At 53.3% G+C, this 8,297-nt stretch overlaps 1 long non-coding RNA gene across 1 annotated transcript; it reads left to right on the top strand.

The window, feature by feature from the left end:
• Nucleotides 1-5,143: 5,143 nt before the first annotated feature.
• On the top strand, nt 5,144-8,009 carry LOC131811249 (uncharacterized). The gene is made up of 2 exons (XR_009345859.1): nt 5,144-5,325; nt 6,934-8,009. It is a non-coding gene; the product is annotated as an uncharacterized LOC131811249 (long non-coding RNA).
• The last annotated feature ends 288 nt before the right edge of the window (nt 8,010-8,297 follow it).

An 8,297-nucleotide genomic window follows, 5' to 3' on the forward strand; every position in this document is an offset into this window, starting at 1 on the left:
CCAGGTGGCAGGCACTCAGGGGGTCATCTGGGAGCCCAGAGTTCTGAACCCCTGCACTCCTTGCCCGTGCACTCACCTCCCCGCCTCCCTGCTCTCTCCCTGGTGTGTCCCCCTGCCCCAGGCTCTGGTCTTCTCTGTCCCTAGATTCCTGCCTCCTCTTTCCCCGCCTCCTGCCTTCAGGACACTTGCTGGTTCTAGTCTCCATCCCTCCGTATGTGATCTCTGAGATTAGGAACCCCCCCCCCCGCCCCCTCTCTCTCTCCCGCCCCGTTCAGGTCTCTGCGTCTTCAACTCTCCTGTGCCCTCTCTTCTTTCTGTGCGGGACTCTCCCTCTGTCTTCCTCTGCTTTGACTTCTCTGTCTGTCTGTCTCTCTCCCCCATCCCCCACCTCCAGCCCCCCCTCCCCTCCCCTGCCAGCTCTCCTGCCCACTCTCTCCCCGCTCTTGCTGTGGGACCCGCCTCTCCCACTCAGACCCCACACGCAGTCACGCCATCCCTCACATGCTCCGCGCCCACTCGGGCCATCTGTCAGCACTGTCGTCTTCCTGCCCCCCTCCCCTGCCTCCCGCAGGCGTGGGCACCCCGGTCAGGGTCCGCAGGGGCACTGCCAGCCCCAATTGGGAATGGGCACCTTCCGGAAAGCTGGAGGGGACAGGGACGGGCCGTGGCTGGGGAGCAGCAGAAGGTGGAGGAGAGAAAAAGCAAGACGCTTCTCCAGCCTGGACCCTGAGCACTGAGCATGTGGCCACATATTATTTTAATAAACTCGGCACATCTCGCCCTCACGCCAGCTGCCGCACACCCTCTCTCATCCTGTGGATCTCATTTATTCCTCATTAGCAAAATCACCTGTTTGTCAAATAGGGACAGCTCGGTGAGACATTAAATTGCGTTGAAACTGAGGGGGGCTTGGGGACCACGGTCGGGGGGCAGAGTGGGGAGAAGGGGGAGGGGATGGAAGCGACTTCCCTTCGGCCTTAACTTTGCTCTGGCCACAGAGACAAGTCCCCCTCAACCACCCCCACTCCCCCCACCCCATGCCACCAGCCCCACCCCTGCTCCAAGAGCCCATTTCCACAGGGGTCATGATGGTGGGATTCGGGCTAAAGACGGAGGATAGGAAGAATCAGATTTTCCAATGACACCAGCTGGGGAGGGTGGCAGCCAAGTTGCCTGGGGGAGGGGGGACTGGGCAGCCCACTTCCACCCACTGGAGAGCTGGCGTGGGGAAGAGTCCCGCAGCAATGGATTTGCAGGCAACCATGCAATAATGCTGAGCTCTCCGGCAAGGGAAACAGGTATCTCATCTGGAGTCAGAACTGGGTTCACATCCCCGTTCAGCCACTCACTCTGGCTGTGCAACCTCGGCCAGACCACTTCACCTCTCTGGGCCTCTCTTGCAGCTGTAACATGGGGCTCGTGGCATTAACTGGGTGATTATTCACTGATAAGACATGCAGTCAACAGCCTGGTGGCCAGCCCGGAGAAAATGATCAGCCTCATCCTCTGACCACGTCAGTCTGCTGCCAGCCCGTGAGGGCAGCTGTCATACCCATACAGCTTCTGACACATGGCCACCCTTTGCTTCCACCCGGATACTCCCTACCCCTGGCTTTCAGCACCTCACACAATCAGTACCTCGGTTCTTCCTTTCTAAACCACAAGCTCTGTGAGGTCATGGTCTGGGGCCGTTCAGCTTGCCTCCTCACGCCGTATAGGTTGTATGACTGTTTGTTGATTGACTAACAGATGGATCGCTGCTATGCTGGATGCCATCTTCCTCACCCTGCTGGCCCAGAGCAGACCAGGAGAAATAGACTATCAGCCACAGACATCATTTTAAATTTTCCAATAGCCTCATTCTTTCTTTATTTTTTTAAGATTTTATTTATTTATTTGACAGAGAGACACAGCAAGACAGGGAACACAAGCAGGGGGGAGTGGGAGAGGGAGAAGCAAGCTTCCTGTTGAGCAAGGAGCCTGATGCAGGGCTCGATCCCGGGACCGTCGGATCATGACCTGAGCCAAAGGCAGAGGCTTAATGACTGAGCCACCCAGGCACCCCAATAGCCTCATTCTTAAAGTAAAAAAGAATAGGTAAAATTAAATTTAATCATGTACCTAATTTAACAAAATGTACCCAAACTACTATTTCAACATATAAGCTCTTTAAGCTCCAAATGAAATATTTTGCATTCTCTTTTCCCTACTGTCTTCAAAGCCCACTGTGTGCTGTACCCATACTATGCCCCTTAACCCAGACCAGCCACATTTCAAAGGCTGGTTAACCACCTATGACCATAGGCCACCATACCAGGGAGAGTAGTGTTAGACTCTGGTCGTGGCCAGCAGCACCTCTAGGGAGTTTCTCAGGAATACAGAGTCTCAGTTTACCCCAGACCTCCTAAATCAGAACAGGGATCTTTTTTTTTTTTTTTTTTTTTTTTTTTTTTTTTAGCTTTTTATTTGAAGTTATGTTAGATCCACAAGGAGTTATAGAAGTAACATGGGTTTATCCCATGCACCTCTCATCCAGGTTCCCTGTGGGGTAGCATCTTGGAAAACTACAATTCAAATCACAACCAGCACTTGGGTCCACCCCCCTCATTCAGAGCAGTTCCCCAGTTTTGTTTTCCTTCCTTTTTTTTTATAGTAAACTTTTAAGCAAAATCTACACTCAACTTGAGGCTCAGTCTCACAACCCCAAGATCAAGAGTGGCGTGCTCCACCAACTGAGCCCGCCAGGCGCCCCTAGATTTCATCAGCCTCACTTTCTCCTTGTTCGTTTCACTCCGTTTCCTGTGTATTTACTTCTATGCAATTTCATCACCATCACAGCCAAGGGACAGAACATGCATCCCAAGGATCCCTGGTGTCATCCTGTTGGAGCCGCAGCCGCCTCCCTCCTTGCTGCCTCCCCGCCTTCTACAGGGTCTGCACTCCATCAGGTCCGCAGGTGACTCCAGTGCGTGGTGACTGGGAAAATCAAACACACGGAAGGTTATCACTTCTTCTTTTCTTTCAGCCCCTTGACTCACTTTAGGGAGAAAGTCTTCGTTGAGAACTAGTATCTCTTTAATGCTTTTCTGACCCTTGCTATCTCCCTGTGAGACCTTGAGCAAGTCACTGGGCGTCTTGGTGTCCCATGTTCCGCACTGCACAATGCAGACCATGATAAGGTCCTTCGCAAGGCATTGCTAAGAGATTAAAGGAGGTGAGGCTGTTTGGTGTTTTCTGTGGGGCTGAGTCGAGGGGGAAACCCCAGGAATCTGCCCCCCAGGGTCCCATTCTGAAGGACCAGCTTGAGATGTCCTTGGTGGCGTTGTGTAGTCGGGACGCCCAGAGACCCCCTCCACCTGCAACCCGAGGAAATGATGAGACTAGCAATAGTACATCCATGCAATGGAGATCTCGTTGTATTTAAAAACTTATGTTCTAGGTGTCTGTTGACTGTCAAGAGGGATCTCTGTGTCATTGTATTAATCTTTAAAATTAAAAAGAAAGATGAGCTTGTTGCAAAAAGTCGAGGAGTCCAGAAGGGTATGATGTAAACTTAAAGTCCTCGGTTCCCTGCTCCCCTTTCTTCGATCTCAGAGGAGACTGTAAATCGGAATTTTGTGCTTATCTTTCTGGACAGTTTCTTTGCAGATATGAATACCCCCATGTGTGTGTGTGTGTGCATGTGCATGCCTGTGTGTGTGTGTTTACACAAAGGGTGCCGTGCTATATATACTGATTAGCAACTTGCTTTTCTCACCCAACCTTATACGTGCTAGGTTGTTAATGGAGAAAAGCAGGTTACATAATGGCACATTCAGTATGATCCCCATTTTTTTTTAAGATTTTATTTATTTATTTGACAGAGAGAGATCACAGTAGGCAGAGAGGCAGGCAGAGAGAGGGAAAGGGAAGGAAGCAGGCCCCTGCTGAGCAGAGAGCCTGATGCGGGACTCGATCCCAAGACCCTGAGATCATGACCTGAGCCGAAGGCAGCGGCTTAACCCACTGAGCCACCCAGGCGCCCATGATCCCCATTTTGTAAATGTATGTATAGAGAAAGATTGGAACTCCATAGCTGAAAAGTAACTAGCAAATCCTAGTAAGCAGCTGGGCGGAGGCAGGGAAGGGAGGACAAAGACAGACGTTTGATACCCAGACTCTTCAGCCTCAGCCTCCGCATCTCTAAAATAGGGTATTATCAGTGGTTCTGAACCAGGGGCACTGCTCCAGCTGCCCAGCCCCAGGGGACATTAAGCAATCTCTGGGGACATTTTGTTGTCATGATTTGGGGTTGGAGGGAGTGCCCTTGGCACCCAGTGAGAGGCCAGTGGTTCTGCTCAGCATCCTACAATGCTCAGGTCAGCCTCCCCAGAATCAAGAGGCATCTGGTCAATAAAGTCCGGCAGCCCTGAGACTCCAGGAGATGCCAGAGAACAGGAGGCTCTTGGTACCCCCATACTAGGATCACGTGGTGGGTGTCCTAATCGTTGACGATGGGGAAGAGTGGACTCTTTTTTAAAGCTCAAAGATGCTCAATTATTTAAAAAGAAAAAAGAAAAACTCAGACATGTGCTTGGCTGTCTGAGTCCAAGCTTGTGGAACCCCTGGACCAACTGGCCATCCAGGTGGAGCCCACGACTGTCACAACACGGGCTCCAGGGACCAAGCCACAGGATGACCCTTCTTCTCCCTGCCCAAGGCCAGGGGCGGTGGGGCGTGAGGCAGGCGAGCGTCCGCAGGCCTGGCGTGAAGCCCCAGCCGGCGGCTGACCAGCTGGCCGAGCCCCCTGAGTGGGGCCCAGCTGCCCAGCCTGGGCCCGGCCCCCTCTCCCTCTCCCGGCTGCTCCCAGGGAGCAGGAATTAACGCGAAGGCGTCCTTTGCACCTCCGGAGCTCATTAGCTCCCCAGGCTCATTCTCCAACGAAAGCTGGAGTTCTGCTTGTGGCATCACGCTCTACTGCTGCGTCTGTGATTGTGGCCGGTGCCTCCCTGCGATCCCACCGGGGGCCACTCCTTCCCATCTGCCTCCCTGCTCGGAACCCCTCCCCTCTATCCTCTCCCGTCTGCCCTGCCTGCCTCCCCTCTTAACTTCCTGTCCTTGCCGGTTTACCTCCTCTTTCCTGTCTCGGTGGCTCTCTTGGCGCCAAGCTGCCTGCTCCTCCCCCTGGTTCCTGTGATTCAGGACCCTGAGTCCTGAGCCACTCGTATCCCTCCCCACTCAGACCCTTCACAGACACGGGACCTGGAGAACAGACCCCAACCAGGGTCATTCTACAGATGTGAAAACCGTGACCCAGAGAGGGTGAGACTCACCCAAGTTCGAAGGGTGAGTTGGAGAATCATCTATGCATTCATTTGCTAAAAATGTATGAGGTCGTCTTTATGGTATCAGACGCTGGGCTAGATCCTGACCATGCAACGGTGAGGAAGAGAGTTTCTGGGAGGCGAGGAAGGGTGGGTTGTGGGGACAGAAGCCATTGGAGCCAGGGTTCTGGTTTGGGCAAAGACCTACTTGTAGGGAAGTGCAAGCCTTGCTTCTCACTTTCTCCAGGTCCCCAGCTCTTCCAAAGCTCCTTGTTCCCCAGCTCCAGCCTAACTCAAGCCTCAGCAACAGCCCCCGCCCTGGGAAAGCTTTCCAGCTAGACCAGGGATTGGCAAACTTTCTCTGCAAAGGGCCAGATAGTAAATATTTTTGGCCTTCCAGGCCCTCTAGTCTCTGTTGCCCCTACTCAGTTCTGCTGCTGTGACCTGAAAGACACAGACAAATGGGCATCGCTGGGTTCCGATAAAACTTTATTTACAAAAACAGGCTGTGGGTTGAATTTCCTGACTCCCTGTCTAGGGCTTTCCTAATTGTTAGATTTCTCCTGGCCAACAGCCCTACTGATTGCCTTTTGTTTAACCACCTGGGACAGGGAATGCTTCCTTCACACTCTCCACTGGAGAGAGGCTGGAGGCAGAGGTTGATGAGAAGGCCCAGGCTTAAGGGATCTGTGGATAGAGGCCAGATTTAAAAGACCAGGCATGGGGCGCCTGGGTGGCTCAGTGGGTTAAGCCGCTGCCTTCGGCTCAGGTCATGATCTCAGGGTTCTGGGATCGAGTCCCGCATCGGGCTCTCTGCTCAGCAGGGAGCCTGCTTCCCTCTCTCTCTCTCTCTGCCTGCCTCTCCATCTACTTGTGATCTCTCTCTGTCAAATAAATAAATAAAATCCTTAAAAAAAAATAATAAAAGACCAGGCATGCTCATGGTGGGCAGTCCAGGTGCCCCAGCCCGAGTGTGCAGGTGAGTCCTGGCTATGGGTCCACATTCAGACTGTCGCGCATGGAGCTGGGCTTCCCCAGGTCTATGATGCAGCCTCCTGCAGCCTTGAGACCCAGAGAGATGGCCTCAGGTGGGGAAGCCAGGGACAGGCTTCTTTTCCTGGCTGGATTCTTGAAATGAGAGCCCTGGTCTCCCCCATTACTAACTCGGAGGAGCCCTGGTGTTTCCCAAGAGTGGGAGCCAGGTTAATCAAAAAGTGTACACATGCACACCATCCCCTGGTTTATTCATAAACTCCCAAAGGGAGGTGGGCCAACCCCACCCCTCACACGGGCATAGCGCCATCCTCTGAACGTAAGTCAGATCTACTGGGATGGGGGAGGGTAGTGTACTGGTAAGGGTGGTGGGCTCGGAAGCCCAGGTGCACCGCTTTGCAGCTAGCTGAGAGACCTCAGGCAAATTATTTCATCCCTCTGAACCTCTGTTCCTCCTCTGAAAGATAGGAGTCATGGTGGCTCCCACTTCCCAGGGTTGGAATGAGGCCCAGATGAGCTGGCTGTGTCAGGGGGACTGCATGGAAGTCTTTCAGCACAGCCTGGCTTGTAACACAGTCAATAAACAACAGTGCTATCATCATTGTCTTTGTCATGTCGTTTGATCAAAATACTCCAGGTGGCAGACTGAAAAGAAACATCCACTGATTCCCATTCTACAGATGAAGAGACTGAGGAAAAGTCATGTGCCCGGTATAGTGGATGCTATGGTGTGCCACCCAGACTCCAGACTGACCCTCATTCCCCAGATGCTGGAGTGGTGGCTTCTGATGGTTCCTTTGCTGTCCGCCCTCCAAAGGACCTGCCCTGGACTGGAAGGAGGCACCTCACTCAGGCTTCAACATCGTACCCCACGCCAGCCCTGCCGCCAAGCAACAATGACTGGTTGATGCAAGGCTACAAAGGCCCAGCCCCTTTTGCCTCCATTTGGGCACCTTGGGAAGGCCACCCCAACTCCAGAGCTCTCCTAGGATGGGTTGAGGCCACCATTGCAACTACAGCCCAGCCCAGCTTCTCCCTCTGCCCACCCTGCTCCCTTCACCATTTGCATGCTGTGTGATTTTGGGCAAATTACCTAACCTCTCTGAACCTCCATCTTACTACGTGGGAAATGGATGTGGAGGGACCTACTTTGCAGAGCTAACTGGAAGTTCCAGAAGGCCACAAACATAAAAACATCCAGCACAAGGCAAGTGTGCAGAACATGAGATCTGTAATTATCATATCCAGGCACTCTGCTAGCTGTAACACGTGCATTAGCTCATTATTTTCATGACCGGTAAGTCAGTCCATTATCCTCAACTCCCAAGGCTGTTTTTGTGCTGTCTGCCTCTCAGTCTTTTGCTGGGGGATTCTTCCCATTTCTGAGAAGACCAGACTGAGGAGGTGGCTTGCCCAAGGTCAGCTGCCCAGCCGGGGCTCAATTGTTGTCGCTGTCTCTCCACCGCTGTCCCTCCCGGGGCCCGGGCTGGGCTCCTCTGGCCCGAAGTCTTCCCAAACAAGGAGAGAATAAAGAGCTTTCTGTCCACACTAGAAGAAAAACAAACCCCCACCGTCCTCCATTCCCCGCTACGGAAATGATGGATTTCTGTTATTGTTGTTGTTGAAATCACTACCAGGGGAAATAGATCAAGGGACATTTTGCCGGCAAGAGAGCTCACTGTGTCACCGAGGAGAATACACGTCTCTACCACACGGCATTGCCTTTTCTCCCACCACACTGCGCTATCATTTTCCTCTCCGCCAGCCGGCGGGGGGGAGGGGGGGCGGCAGGGGGAGGACAGGACTGCAGGGGTGGGGGGCAGCCAGCAGCCCATGGCCCTGGGTGGAGGAGAGCTGGTGAGGCCATGGCTGGGGAGGTGGGCGGACCCTCTTAGCTCGCCCTCCTTTCTCCTCCTCAGCATCTCCCCTCCTATGCAGATCTGGGGTGGGGAGTTGGGGGGGGGGGTCAGCCAGTTAAATATTTCACCTGATTTTCCCCTC

Source organism: Mustela lutreola, chromosome 11, assembly GCF_030435805.1.
Source record: "Mustela lutreola isolate mMusLut2 chromosome 11, mMusLut2.pri, whole genome shotgun sequence".
Lineage (NCBI taxonomy): Eukaryota > Metazoa > Chordata > Mammalia > Carnivora > Mustelidae > Mustela > Mustela lutreola.